Source organism: Myotis yumanensis, unplaced genomic scaffold (genome assembly GCF_028538775.1).
Source record: "Myotis yumanensis isolate MYYU_CA2020_CCGP unplaced genomic scaffold, mMyoYum1.0.hap1 SCAF_5, whole genome shotgun sequence".
Taxonomy (NCBI): domain Eukaryota; kingdom Metazoa; phylum Chordata; class Mammalia; order Chiroptera; family Vespertilionidae; genus Myotis; species Myotis yumanensis.
In genome coordinates this window covers 38098255-38114159 of record NW_027223756.1, presented here as the reverse complement: position 1 = coordinate 38114159, position 15905 = coordinate 38098255, and the positions used below count along the sequence as shown (strand labels likewise).

The following is a 15905-nucleotide window of genomic DNA, read 5'->3' as shown; positions in this document are numbered from 1 at the left end:
AAGATAAGTTAGAAAGAGAAAGATAAATACTTATATGTGAGATCTTAAAAAAAAAAGAGCTAAATCTGTAAAAAGCAAAGTAAAATGGTGGTTATCAGGGAATGAGACAAGGTGAGGATAATAGTGATGTAAGCACTGTAGCTGTTAGCTTACATTATTTTAAAACTTTGAAATTAGAAGCCTTATTCTCCTCCTCTATTTAGACCTGATTCTACCCTAAGTAGCAACACTCAAGGGTTCTACTTATTTTTACCTTAATTATTAGTATGAAACCATTTTGAAAGAGAGTATAGCATAATGGTTAAAAGCATGGGTTCTCAGGAATCATACTTCATAAAGTTGTTATAAAGTGCCTGTGACATAGTAACAACTGAAAAGACACTTGCTATATTACTCACTGTATTTCTTTGCATAGATACATTATTACAATTACTTTAACCTCTATTAATACTGTTTACAGAAAAATATTTCAAATTCCAAATATGAATTAAAAGTATTTAAATATAAATACAACTTAGCATTAAAAACTTTTAATGTCAATCAAATGAAGTACATATCATTTACCCAGTGTTTTAAAGCCCTCTATAAACTGTCCCCAATCTGCCACATCAGCTTATTTTTTATCTATACTTTAAAATCTAACCGGAGTGTAATCTGCACTAATATTTCCTCATACTGCCTCAGTATGCCCTTCTTCGTTATACTGTCCGGCCTGGCCGGCGTGGCTCAGTAGTTGAGTGTCGACCTATGAACCAGGAGATCACAGTTCGATTCCTGGTCAGGGCACATGCCCTGGTTTCAGGCTCGATCCCCAGTAGGGAGTGTGCAGGAGGCAGCCAATCAATGTTTGTCTCTTGTAATTGATGTTTCTATCTCTCCCTTCCTCTCTGAAATCAACAAAAATATATATATATTTTTAAATTTAAAAATAACTCTGTCCCATGCTTACTTAAAGAACAAACCCTTCCCTACTCAATCTACTCCCACAGCATCTTACCTCTTCGGCAGTGCTGATTTGCTCTAATCACATTAGAGATGCAGCTATTGCCCCTGTTACTAAGGACTATCTTGGATTACTTTTACTAGGGAAACTACAACACATGATATACATATGTAAACACATGAAGTCAAAACAATATTATCAAACCCAAAATGCTAACAGATCATTTCCTTTTCTTTTGGGGCAGCTTAAATCTAATAGCAAGATTTACATTATATTATAACTAAAAATGATGTCTATTCTAATAACAAAGAATATGAAAGGCAAAGGGACCAAATGACTTGTCCAAGACTAGAAGTAAATAGGGTAAGAAGATAAATAGCCACACTATTCTGTACATCTGTAAACCACTAAATCTTTAAAGTCTTAATTTCCGTTGCTTATAATTAAATGAGAAATTATACACAATGAAAACAGAATCAGCCCTAGCTGGTTTGGCTCAATGGATAGAGTGTAGGTCTGCAGACTGAAGGGTCCCAGGTTGGATTCCAGCCAAGGGTACATGCCTGGGTTGCGGGCTCGATCCCCAGTAGGGGGCGTGCAGGAGGCAGCCAATCAATGATTCTCTCTCATCGATATTTCTATCTCTCTCTCCCTCTCCCTTCCTCTCTAAAATCAATAAAATATATATACTTTTTAAAATATATTTTATTGATTTTTTACAGAGAGGAAGGAGAGGGACAGAGAGTTAGAAACATCGATGAGAGAGAAACATCGATCAGTTGCCCCCTGCACACTTCCCACTGGGGATGTGCCCGCAACCAAGGCACATGCCCCCGACTGGAATCGAACCTGGGACCCTTGAGTCCGCAGGCCGACGCTCCATCCGCTGAGCCAAACCGGTCAGGGCAATAAAATATATTTTTTAAAAAAGAAAAGAAAATAGAATCAGCCTGACCTTGCCAAAAATCTAGAGCCCTTTAACAAAAAACAGGGATTAGAGGCCAGCATCTTCTGACTCCTGCTCCAACCACAGAACACAGAAGTGAACTGGAATACTTAAAGTCTCCTTCCACTAATCCTTTCTACCTAGTAGACAGGGTCAGAGCTCAGTCTGTTAACTTTTGCTGAGAAGAGAATGGGACCTGGGACCCAGGTAAACAAATCTAGCAAGTAGTTAGATAGGTGATCTCTGGCAGTATTGCAATTTTAGCCTGCAGCAATCTAAGGCAAAATACTAAAGATTATTGTGTAAAAGTTAACTGATTCTGAATAAGTAGACCTTTGCTTATTAGACAGAACCCAGAAACAATAGATCAAAGAGAAAGCCCGGACAATAGATCAAAGGGATCACGGAAGTCTTGGAAAAGTACAGAGTAAAAGGAGGGAATTGTCACCCTAACCGGTTTGGCTCAGTGGACAGAGCGTCGGCCTGTGGACTGAAAGGTCCCAGGTTCGATTCCGGTCAAGGGCATGTACCTTGGTTGTGGGCACATCCCCAGTAGGAGGTGTGCAGGAGGCAGCTGATCCATGTTTCTCTCTCATCCATGTTTCTAACTCTCTAACCCTCTCCCTTCCTCTCTGTAAAAAATCAATAAAATGTATTTTAAAAAAATAAAAATAAAAGGAGGGAACTGTCCAAATGAAAGCTGGAATGCAAAGGTAGGCTGGTCATACAAACTGGTATATGTAGGACCATATGGTAAGACTGGGGCTATGAGACTATCAGCAGAAGCCCAGCCTAGAGCACTGAAGCTGCTGAGAGCAGCCTGCTAAAGAGGTAGAACAGAAACCTGCAGGCCAAGGAATTCCTGCTAGTCCAGGCCTTTGGCTTAAGCCTCAGAAATCCTCAGACCCACAATAAAAGAGTTTTAATGACAGTGCAGAAGACAGGCCTGGAGATTTAAAGGAGGAAGAAAAGCTATATTCTCTGACCTAAGTCAACAAAAGAAACTGCTATAGCAATTGCTGTATGTCATAGGAACTAAATGATTCTATCATTAGTTCAGGGCCTTCCATGGTCTCTTAATCTAGGGAATTTCATAACACTGACCACAGGCATTTTCCCTACAATGGAAATCTAGTGACAAACCATTCTGACATAAATCTATTTTATTCTGTGTAGTCTTTCCGCCCATAATTTTTTCTTTCAGTATTTGATAACCTACTAGGCACCAGCAATTCTAATTTTATCATTGCATCATCACTTAACTTGGTTATGACCTGGGATTTATTTTTCCTTTGACTTCTGCTTTAGTCTGTGCCTTTTAGGGATTTGCTTCTGAGAGCTAGAGGAAGCAGATCAATGGCTCTCAATGCTGGCTGCACATCAGAATCACCTGAGAAGTTTTATGAAATAACACAGCCCCACCCCACAGGCTTGGAGGTTCTTCTGACACAGTACATCTGGAGTGAGGCTCTTGGCACCTAATTTTTTTTAAATATTTTTTTTATTTATTTCAGAAAGGAAGGGAGAGGGAGAGAGAGATAGAAACATCAATAATGAAAATCATTGATCCGCTACCTCCTGCATGCCCCGCACTGGAGATGGAGCCGCAACCCAGGCATGTGCCCAGACCAAGAATAGAACCGTGATCTCCTGGTTCATAGGTGGACACTCAATACCACTGAGGCACATAGGCCAGGAGGCACCTAATTTTTTAAAAATTCCATGGGTAATTCTGATAAATAGTTATGGTTAGAAACAAATGTATCATATAGCTAGCTAGTATTCCTATATAATAAAAGGCTAATATGCAAATTGACCAAACTGTGGAACTACTAGTCGCTATGACACACACTGACCACCAGGGGGCAGATGCTCAATGTAGGAGCTGCCTCCTGCTAGTCAGTGTGCTCCCACAGGGGGAGTACTGCTCAGCCAGAAGCCCTGAACTAGGCTCATGGCTGGCGAGCACAGCAGCGGTGGTAGGAGCCTCTCCCGTCTCCGCAGAAGCACAAAGGATGTTTGACTGCAGGCAGACGGACATCCCCCGAGGACTCCCAGACTGTGAGAGGACAGACTGGGCTGAGAGACCCCCGCGAGTGCATGAATTTCATGCACCGGGCCTCTAGTTTGATTATAATTTCAGGCCCAAGTGAGTTTGTTTTTAAGGAAGGAGAAGGGGTGAGTCAGCATAATCTTAAAACAGTATGAACCTGACATAGTAAGAGGTCACTGACTATACAATTCTAATGTTGTCTAATTCACACAGGAAAAATGAAGCATTTTATAGTAAGTCCTCACTTAATGTAGTCTATAGGTTCTTAAACTTTAAGCAAAATGACACATGATAAAACCAAGTTTACCACTGATAATAAATAAGAGTTAAATTCCTAAGAATCTCATCAAAATTTTAATGAAACATTAATCACATTAATAGAAGACCTGCTGTATTAAAGACAACCAAGTACCTGAAACTGCTAAGAACATTCATATTTTGTTTCTCTTTTAAACCTCATAGTGAAAATGAGGCAGATAGGTATAGAATCTGAGGCTCAGATATGGGAAGTGAACTAGCCAAATACCAAACGGAGCCATGTCTGTGCTCCATTCAATTGCCTATGTTCTTTCCACTAGGTCACAATACAGAAAGACAAATAAAATATCAGTATGTTTCAGTCTTTAATGCCAATAATTGTACTTAACATAATTAGTGACCTAACTCTCTCATTCAATAAGGGACTTCTGCTTACAAAACTTTCACTTGGCAAATGTTCTGCACAACTATGATTCTTATACTATGTTTCTTACACTATGATTCAACTAACAGAAGATGCTCCTGTTCTCTTAAAACCAGACACGTCATTCACACCTGTGCTTCTTACTATTCTTCTTTAATTGGCACAAAAAACAATCAACAATCAAGTCACCAATGGGTAATGCTAAACTTGAGCCTAGAATTAGCTTATGTTCACAACAAAGATGCTGCTCCAGTGTGGCTCAGTTGGTTGGGTGTTGTCCTGTGCACCATAGGTTACAGGTTTGATTCCCAGTCAGAGCTCATGCCCGGGTTTTGGGCTTAATCCCCAGTAGGGGACCATGCAAGAGGCAGCTGATTAATGTTTCGCTCTCATTGAATGTTTCTCTCTCATTGAGTGTTTCTTTCTCTCTCTCTCCCTCTCCCTCCCTTCTCTCTAAAAAAAAATAAAAATAAAAAGTATTTGCAAAAACAGAACAAAGATGCCTTTAGAAAACATAATAAAACAATATATATACAGTCTTTTGCAATTAAAAAAGAGAGCCCAGCCGGTCAATGCTCAGTGGTTGAGCATCGACCTATGAACTAGGAGTTCACGGTTTGATTCCCGGTCAAGGCACATGCCTGGGTTGCAGGCTCAATCCCCAGTGTGGGGCGTGCAGGAGGCAGCCAATCAATGATTCTCTCATCATTGATGTTTCTATCTCTCTCTCTCCCTCTCCCTTCCTCTCTGAAGTCAATAAAAATATATTTTTTAAAAAAAGAAGGAACAATTTTTAGTCATATTAACCTAAATTTTACATGTACCTTCAAAAAACAGAATGATGTTCTCTTACATACCTAAGTGATTTCCTCAAGAAAACTGAAAGACTAGAACATCTGACCTTCTATTCTAGTAACTTTTTCCTAAAATCATGCTGTCTTTCCAGTCTTAATATCCCTTTCATACCATGGAAAGACCCAGGACACAATAATCTTAGCACAGGTTGTGATGCTCTACTAAACTAGGAATGGATCCTAACTGTAAATTCACACTATTTACTTAACTGCTCTAAACCTCAAGTTCTTCATTTGTAAAAAGGAGACAATAAAATTAGTAATGTCTACAAAGGATATGGCACAATTCCAGTATAAAATAAGCACTCATTAAATGACTAGCAGCCTGGCCAGTGTGGCTCAGTGGTTGAACATCCACTCATGAACCAGGAGGTCAAGGTTCAATTCCCAGTCAAGGCACATGCCCGGGTTGCAGGCTCAATCCCCACTAGAGGGCTTGCAGGATGTAGCCAATCAATGATTCTCTCTCATCACTGATATGTCTATCTCTCTCTCCCTCTCCTTTCTGCTTTGAAAGCAATAAAAATATTTTTTGCCTTAGTTGTTTTTTTGTGAAGTAAGCAAGACACAGAGATAAATGTTGTATGAGTCCACTTATACATACACTAGAGGCCTGGTTTCAATTCCAGTCAAGGGCACATGACAGGGTTGCAGACTCGATCCCCAGAGGGGGTGTGCAAGAGGCAGCCAATCAATGATTCTCTCTCATCATTGATGTTTTTAACTCTCCCTCTCCCTTCCTCTCTGAAATCAATAAAAATATTTTTAAAAAGAAAATAAATTTTATGTTTAATGTTCTTAAAAAAGAGGGTGAAAACTTTTAGAGATTATGATTAAATGCATGATATTATATATGGTGACAATTTCACAAGTGTATACTTTTCTTCAAATTCATCAATATGTATATATTAAATATGTATGGCTTTTTGTATGTCAATCATACCTTAGAGAAGCGGTTCTCAACGTGTGGGTCGCGACCCCTTTGGGGGTCGAACGACCCTTTCACAGGGGTCGCCTAAGACCATCAGAAAACACATATATAATTACATATTGTTTTTGTGATTAATCACTATGCTTTAATTATGTTCAATTTGTAACAATGAAAATACATCCTGCATATCAGATATTTACATTACGATTCATAACAGGAGCAAAATTAGTTATGAAGTAGCAACGAAAATAATTTTATGGTTGGGGGTCACCACAACATGAGGAACTGTATTAAAGGGTCACAGCATTAGGAAGGTTGAGAACCACTGCCTTAGAGGGAAAGGGGGGGATTAACCAAAGAATTTGTATGCATATATGCATGATGCATACGACACAGGGCAGGGGACCAGGGTGGGCTGGAGAGAGTCAGTGGGGGGAAAAAGGAGACATATCTAATACTTTCAACAATAAAGAAAATATGTTAAAAAAAAAGTCGCTAACTTATATACTTTCAAATGATAAAATTTAAGTTACATAAATTTTGCCTCAACTTTTAAAACAAATAACTATTTTCAAATGAAACATCTGGCATGACAAAGAATATTTCATTATTTCATAGTTATACTTATTGTGGTTATTTATTAGTAAAAACATAACTGATATAACTCAAAGGTAAGACAAAAATTAAATCTTCATACTAGACAGAAGCTAACATTTGGCTTTGAAGTACAAGACAGATTTGCAGATAACACTTGTCTTTCTATTGATGTTTTTAGACCAAACTGACAAGTAACTTGAGAAAAACTAATAATCAAATTTCTACCTCTCATTTTAATCTCCCATTTACAAGGCAAGTATCCACTTAAAGTACATTCTATAATCAACAATGTCCTTAGTCCTTTGCAACACAGGAGGCAGCACGGCAGAGAAAATGCTCTAAAGCCAGATGGCCCTGAATGGAATACCAGCACCATCAGTTGAGAAATCACTTAATCTCTCTAAGTTTCCATTTCCTAATGTGTAAACCTGAATAAATGGCTCTGCCAGCAACTCATGGGGTTGGTCTGAGGATTAAATGAGATAATATTTATTAAGTGTTTAGTACAAAGCATGGCTGCCTGACATATGGTACACAATATACTTAAGTATGATAATTAACAAGAGCAGCAAATGCTATATGCAATGCACTGTGCTAGGAGTTAACTTATTCTCTTACTCTATAAAATGTTTTGAAAATTAAATCCTAAATTATCTAATTAAACAAACATGGGAGTCAGTCTGGTCTCCAGTGAAGTTTTATGCAATTCCAAAGTCCACATTCTCTCTATAATCCCAAGCTGCCTTTCTATGTAAGACATTTCAGCCCTGGCTGGTTTGGCTCAGTGGATAGAGCATTGGCCTGTGGACTGAGTTAGATTCCGGTCAAGAGCATGTACCTTGGTTGCAGGCACATCCCCAGTGGGGGGTGTGCAGGAGGCAGCTGATCGATATTTCTAACTCTCTATCCCTCTCCCTTCCTCGCTGTAAAAAAATCAATAAAATATGTATTTTTTTAAAAAGACACTTCATCTTTATCATTTTGTCATTATTTGTCAACTGAAGAGGAAATTAACTAAGTAACTTCACATTTACTATGGAAAAGTACAAATATAACAAAATTAGATAAAATACTAATAAATGCTATTTTAAAAAAAATGTTTTTATTGATTTTTAGAGCAAGAGAAAAGGAGAGGGAGAGAGAGAAACATCAATGAGAGAGAAACATCAATTGGCTGCCTCTTGTACTGGGGATCAAGCCCAGTACCTGGACATGTGCCCTGCCAGGAACTGATGACCACTTGGTGCATAGGACAACACTCAACCAAATAAGCTAGACTAGGCAGGCTTCTTTTTTTTTTTTTTTTTAATGTTTTCTCTTTAATATGTTTTTATTAATTTTAGAGAGAGAAAGAGAGACAGATAGAGAGAGAGGAACATCCATGAGAGAGAACCATCAATCGGCTGCTTCCTGTGCATCCCTATCAGGGATTGAGCCCACACCCAGGAATGTGCCCTGACCGGGAATCAATCCCATGACCTCTTGGTTCATGAGTTGACACTCAAACCACTGAGTATACCAGCAAGGCTGCTATTTTTTTAAAAACTGTAACAATTTTAACAAATCTTCATCAACAGTTTGGAACGACACTTTTTTTTTTCTAATTTTTTTATTTTATAGCAATTGTCATGATTAGAGAAGTAACAAATTTAAAAAACTCCTCAGGGCCAAAGGATGCCAGAGTATTTACAAACACATGGGGGGTGGTCAACATATGAGGGGCTGGGGGATCCCACCCAGGCCCTGAGCCAGGCTACGATGCCACCACAACTGTCCCATTGGCCATAGTGTGGGGCTCAGGGGGCATCAGTGGCCCTGAGGCTCTGCTTAGAGACCTAGCGGGAGACCCTCTAGCTAACTTGTGGCCCTGCCTCCTGCCCAGGTAGTTCCCCACACCCTACAGGCCAACTCAGAAGGGCCTCTGGGAAGTATAAAGGACAGAGAGCCTATCCAGGGTGGGACAGAGACGCACACACATACACCTCACAGAGGAATAGCAAGGGGAGGATTTTTTTTAACTTTTTTTTTTTAATCCTAACCTAAGGATATTTGTTCAACTGATTTTTTGTAGAGAAAAGGAAAAGGATGGGGAGAGAGAGACAGACAGACAGACCAATTGGTTGCCTCCTGCACATGCCCCAACAGGGGACAGGGGGAACCTGCAGGTACATGCCCTTGACCAGGAATCGAATCCACACAACTTCAGTCTACTGATCAACACTATAACCGCTGAGCAAAACAACCAGGGCCATATTTAATTTTTTTAATTCTCTCTCGAGGATATTTTTTCCATTGATTTTTAGAGAGAGTGAAAGGGGGGGAGAGAAAGAGAGAGAGAAACACCCACATGAGAAAGACACATCTGTGTGGGCTATGTGTACAGTCTTGTAGTTGAGCCTTTATTGCTGTGGGCGTCACTGGGAGGAATTGACCCCCAGCCCAATTGGCTGTGAAGATCAGCTGCAACTATACCCTTATGGAGCAAGACTGGCTTCAGTGGGGTTTTGGTACTCACTGAGTCTGCCTCTTGAGTGTGTCAATTGTGAATGTGTAGAGATGTAATCTGGTATGGTCTGAGGCTGTCCACCAGGTGTACTGGTTCAGGGGCCATCCAGGAGGTACAAAGTCAGCCACTATCTGAGCCACTGGGCCCTACAGAACACCTACTACACAAAGCCACTCTACTAATTATAGGAGACACTGTTTCTACCTAGTACACAGAAAAGCAGCCAAAATGTGGAGACAAAGCAACATGTCACAAATAAAAGCACAGAAGAAATCTCCATAAAGAAAACTAAATAAAATGAAAGCAAGCAAACTACTAGATAAAGAGTTCAAAACAATGGTTATAAGGTCGCTCAAGAAGCCTAATGAGAGCTTTAAGGATGTTAGTGAGACTTTCAAGGATCTTAGTGAGAATTTCAAGGAAATTAGTGAGAACATCAATGACATGAATAAGGACCAGTCAGAAATTAAGCATACACTAACTGAAATAAAGAATAATTAACAGGGAGTCAACAATACAGTAGAAGATTCTGAAAATTAAATCAACGATTTGGAATTTGAGGAACAAAAAACACCCAATCAGAAAAGAAAAAAGAATCCAAAAATATGAAGATAGTGTTAGGCGCCTCTGGTATACCTTCAAGCATACTGACATTCAAATTATGGAGGTGGCAGAAGAAGAGAGTGAGCAAGATATTGAAAGCCTATTTGAAATAATGACTGAAAACTTCCCCTACCTAGTGAAAGAAACAGACTTATAAATCCAGGAAGCACAGAGAGTCCCAAACAAGAGAAACTCACTCAAAGAGGCCCAACCAATACACATTATAATTAAAATGCCAAGGGTTAAAAACAAAGAGAGAATCTTAAAAGCAGCAAAAGAAAAGCAATTAGTTACCTAAAATGGAGTGCCCATATGACTGTCAGTTGATTTCCCAACAGAAACTTTGCAGGCCAGAAGGGAGTGGCAAGAAATATTCAAAGTGCTGAATACCAAGAACCTACAACCAAGATTACTCTACCCAGGAAAGCTATCATTTGGAATTAAAGGTCAGATAAAGAGCTTCACAGACAAGAAAAAGCTAAAGGAGTTCATCACCACCAAGCCAGTATTACATGAAATGTTGAAAGGTATTCTTTAAGAGGAAAAAGAGGAGGAAGAAGAGAAAAGGAGGAGGAGGGGGAGGAGGAAGAGGAAGAAACAATAAAATGGCAAGAAATAAGTATCTATCAACAATTATATCAAAAAATAAAAATAAATGAACACAGAATCTAATGAACAAAATAAACTGATGAATAAAATAGAACCAAAGCCATGGAAACATGGAACAGACTGACAAACCCCAGAGGGTAGGGGGGCAGGGAGAGATGAACCAAAGATCCTGTGCTCGCTTCAGCAGCACATATACTAAAATTGAAACGATACAGAAAACATTAGCATGGCCCCTGTGTGAGGATGACTCGAAAATTCGTGAAGCATTCCATATTTTAAAAAAAACAACAAAGATCTTATATGCATATATATGCATTACCTATGGACACAGACAATAGGGTGGTAAAGGCTTGGGGCAGGGTGAGAACCTGGTGAAGAGGGGGGTACAGGGGGTGTCATCTGTAATCCTCTCAACAATAAACGTGTTTTTTTTAATCTGAAAAAAAAAAGAGCCCTGGCCAGGTAGCTCAGTTGGTTAGAGCAGCAGTCGCCAACCAGTGGCCTGCAGATCACTGGTGGTCCATGAGGTCCGAAAGGTTGGCAACCGCTGGGTTAGAGCATTGTTCCGATATGCCAAGGTTGCGGACTTGATCCACAGTCAGGGCACATATAAGAATCAACCAGCCGAAACCGGTTTGGCTCAGTGGATAGAGCGTCGGCCTGCGGACTGAAAGGTCCCAGGTTCGATTCCGGTCAAGGGCATGTATCTTGGTTGTGGGCACATCCCCAGTAGGAGATGTGCAGGAAGCAGCTGATCGATGTTTCTCTATCATCGATGTTTCTAACTCTCTATCTCTCTCCCTTCCTCTCTGTAAAAAATCAATAAAATATATTTAAAAAAAAAAAAAAAGAATCAAACAATGAGTGCATAAATAAGTGGAACTACAAATTGATATATCTCTCTCTTGTTCTTTCTCTTTCCTCTCTCTCCCTCCCTCTCTCTCTCTAAAATCAATAAATATTAACTTAAAAAAAAATTTTTTAAAGAGAAGACATTTGGAGAAACCAAGATGGCGGCATAGGTAAACACCGGAGATTGCTGCCGCAAACAACCACTTCAAAAGTACAACTAAAAGACTGAACAGACATCACCCAGAACCATAGGAAGGCTGGCTGAGGGGAGATTCTTCAACTAGAAGGAAAGAGAACAGCATACCGAGGCTCAGAGGAGGTGCAGTGTGGAAAATACAAAGGTACGGAAGTGCGCACGCAGGGCGGGCTGGTGGCTGAGGGCGCGGTTATCGTTTTCAATCGGGAGGGAGTCTCAGACTCTGAGCTCCAGATCCGGGCGAGTCTCTAGGGACTCAGACTCAAGCAGGAGAAGCGGGATTGTCTGGCATCAGTTGGAATGTGAGGGCAGCTTTCTCTCCGAGGTTTGCAGCGGTTGCTGGGGTTCTGAGAAGCAGAGCCTCTGGGAACGGGACTGAGAGCAGCCATAATCGCTCCCTCCGTCTGCCCTGCTGACCCCGCCCCGCCCAAGCCCTGCGCAGAGCCATTTGCTGGATAGCCTCAGGCAAAGGCTAGATTAGCACCTCCCCAGAGGACAGAAGTTGTCCTGGGCAGACACAGGTGATTCTCACAGCCAGTCAGCCTGGTGGTCAAATCCCTCTAATATTAACTAAAAAAATCAAGGCTTAACTAGAACAAGACTGCGCACAAAGACCACAAGGGGGTGCACCAAGAAAGCATAAAAAATGCAGAGACAAAAAAACATGACAGAAATGGAGGATATAGAGCTAAAAAACGCAATTTTGAGGGCTTGCAATAATGTGCTAGAAGCTGCCAATAAACTTAATGAGAGCCTCACGAAATCTAATGAGACCCTCGATGCTACGATAAAGAAACTAGAAATTAAGCATACACGGACTGAAATAAAGAATATTATACCCAATAGCAGACCAGAGGAGCACAAGAATCAAACCAAAGATTTGAAATGCGAAGAAGCAAAAAACACCCAACCGGAAAAGCAAAATGAAAAAAGAATCCGAAAATATGAAGATAGTGTAAGGAGCCTCTGGGACACCTTCAAGCGCACCAACATCAGAATTATAGGGGTGCCAGAAGATGAGAGACAGCAAGATATTGAAAACCTATTTGAAGAAATAATGGCAGAAAACTTCCCCCACCTGGTGAAAGAAATGGACTTACAGGTCCAAGAAGCGCAGAGAACCCCAAACAAAAGGAATCCAAAGAGGACCACACCAAGACACATCATAATTAAAATGCCAAGAGCAAAAGACAAAGAGAGAATCTTAAAAGCAGCAAGAGAAAGAGGCTCAATTACCTACAAGGGAATACCCATACGACTGTCAGCTGATTTCTCAACAGAAACTTTGCAGGCCAGAAGGGAATGGCAAGAAATATTCAAAGTATTGAATACCAAGAACCTACAACCAAGATTACTTTATCCAGCAAAGCTATCATTCAGAATTGAAGGTCAGATAAAGAGCTTCACAGATAAGGAAAAGCTAAAGGACTTCATCACCACTAAACCAGTATTATATGAAATGCTGAAAGGTATCCTTTAAGAAGAGGAAGAAGAAAAAGGTAAAGATACAAATTGTGAACAACAAACATGCATCTATCAACAAGTGAATCTAAGAATCAAGTGAATAAATAATCTGATGTACAGAATGAACTGGTGATTATAATGAATCAGGGACATAGAAAGGGAATGGACTGACTATTCTTGGAGGGGAAAGGGGAATGGGAGATGTGGGAAGAGACTGGACAAAAATCGTGCACCTATGGATAAGGACAGTGGGTGGGGCGGGAACTGGGAGAAGGGGAGTTATGGGGAAAAAAAAGAGGAACAAATGTAATCTGAACAATAAAGATTTAATAAAAAGAAAATAAATAAAAAAAAGAATGTCAACCCAAGCAAGGAAGGGTTGAGGGTTTGACTCCTGGTCAAGGGCACGTACCTGGGTTGCAGGTTCACTGCCCACCCTCACTCCTATCCGGGAGCGTGAAGGAGACAATCAATCGATGTGTCTCTCTCATGTCAATGTTTCTCTCTCTCTCTCTCTCTCTCTCTCTCTCTCTTCCATTCCCTCCCTCCCTTCCACTTCTCTGAAAAGCAATGGAAAAAATATCCTCAGGTTGAGAATTAACAAAGAAAAAATAAATAAATGAATAAAAAATTAAAGACCTTTGTGCTTCAGGAAAATGAAAAAACTGCCATCTGGTGTGGCTCAGTTTGTTGAGCGTCCTCCCATGCATGAAGGGGTCACCAGTTGCATTCCTGGTCAGGGCACATACCCAGGTTGTGGGCTGGGTCCCCAGTAGGGGGCGGGCAGGAGGCAGGCAATCCATGTTTCTCTCATTATTGATGTTTCTTTCTCTCTCTCCCTCTCCCTTCCTCTCTCTCTAAAATCAATAAAACATGTTTAGAAAAAAGATAATGAAAAAAAACCCCACGGAATAGAAGAAAATATTTGCAAATCATAGCTTGGTAAAGAACTTATATCTTTATATCCAGAATACATAACAAACTACTATAATCTACACTAATAAAAGAGAAAGATGCAAACTGACTGTACCTTTGTGACGCCCACCAACCAATCAGGAGTATGCAAATTAACTCAACAAAGATGGCAGATTAATTTGCATACACAGGTGCCAAGCAGCCGGGGGCAGGGCAGGGCAGGGTGGGGTGGGATGCAGGCGTTCCACACCACCCCAGCTGGTCAGGGCCTCTGGGCAGCGTGGGAAGGCGGAAAGGTGCAAAGGCGGTGCCGGCAGCCAAGGGAAGGAAAGCCCATTCTTGCACGAATCTTTGTGCATCAGGCCTCTAGTGCAACAATAAAAAGTAACCCAACCTTTTTTTTTCTTTTTGATTAATCCTCACCAGAGGATATTTTTTCCATTGATATGTAGACAGTGGAGGGGAGGGAGAGAGAGAAAACATCAATATGAAAGAGACACATAGATTGGTTGCCTCCCGCACCCAATCTGACCTGGGTCAGGGTTGAACCCACAATCCAGGTATGTGGCCTTGACTGGGAGTTGAACCTAAGACCCTTTGGTGTGTGAGCCAACAATCTAACCACCGAGGAACAACAGCGAGGGCAAAAGTAGCCCGATTTTTTAAAAAATAAGCCAAGGATTTACATAGACTCCAAAGAAGCTGTAGAGCCCTAACTGGTTTGGCTCAGTGGATGGAGCGTCGGCCTGCGGACTCAAGCGTCCCAGGTTCAATTCCAGTCAAGGGCATGTACCTTGGTTGTGGGCACATACCAAGTGGGGAGTGTGCAGAAGGCAGATGGTCAATGTTTCTCTCTTATCGATGTTTCTAACTCTGTCCCTCTCCCTTCCTCTCTGTAAAAAAATCAATAAAATATATTTTCATAAAAAAAGAAGTTGTAGAAATGCTCAATAAGCACATGAAAGGATAGATGTTTGACATCATTAGTCATCAGGGAAATGTAAATCAAAAGCAGGATGAGATACAGGAACACTTCACACTCAATAGAATAACTAAAAAAAACAAGTGTTGGCAAGAACATGAAGAACATCGATAATTGGACTGTACAATAGTGCGGCCAGTGTGCAAAAACAGTCTAGCGGTTTCTAAAAATGTTCAACAGTGTCACCATATGACCCAGCAATAACAGTCCCAGATTATAGAACTGAAAACATATATTCACACAAAAAACCTGTTCACAAATGTATGTTAATAGCATTACTCATAAGAGCCAAAATGTCCATCAACTGATTGATGGATAAACAAAATGTGGTATTATCAATACAATGGAATATTATTTGATAATAAAATGGAATTAAGTACTTATACGTACAACCACATGGATAAACCTAAAACATTATGCTAAAGAAGTCAGGTGTCGCTCAGTGGTTGATTATCAACCTATAAACCAGGAGGTCAGGGTTCGATTCCCCATCAACGCACATACCCGGATTGCGGGCTCAATCCCCAGAGTGGGGCATGTAGGAAGCAGCTGATCAATGATTCTCTCTCATACACAGACACATATGTCTCTCTCATATCTCTCTCTCCCTCTTCCTTCCTATGTGAAATCAATAAAAAATATATTTAAAAAAAAAAGTCAGCCGAAACCGGTTTGGCTTAGTGGATAGAGCGTCGGCCTGCGGACTGAAAGGTCCCAGGTTCGATTCCGGTCAAGGGCATGTACCTGGGTTGCGGGCACTTCCCCAGTGGGA

The 15905-nt window shown here is 40.6% G+C and overlaps 1 protein-coding gene and 1 non-coding gene across 4 annotated transcripts in view; one reads left to right on the top strand and one right to left on the bottom strand.

Annotated features, from left to right (window-relative positions):
- NSD1 (nuclear receptor binding SET domain protein 1) overlaps positions 1-15905 on the bottom strand; it is a 143703-nt gene that overhangs the window by 112811 nt on the left and 14987 nt on the right. The gene's annotated exons all lie outside the window — the stretch shown is intronic.
- On the top strand, positions 10896-11002 carry LOC139011813 (U6 spliceosomal RNA). The gene has a single exon (XR_011471646.1). It is a non-coding gene; the product is annotated as a U6 spliceosomal RNA (small nuclear RNA).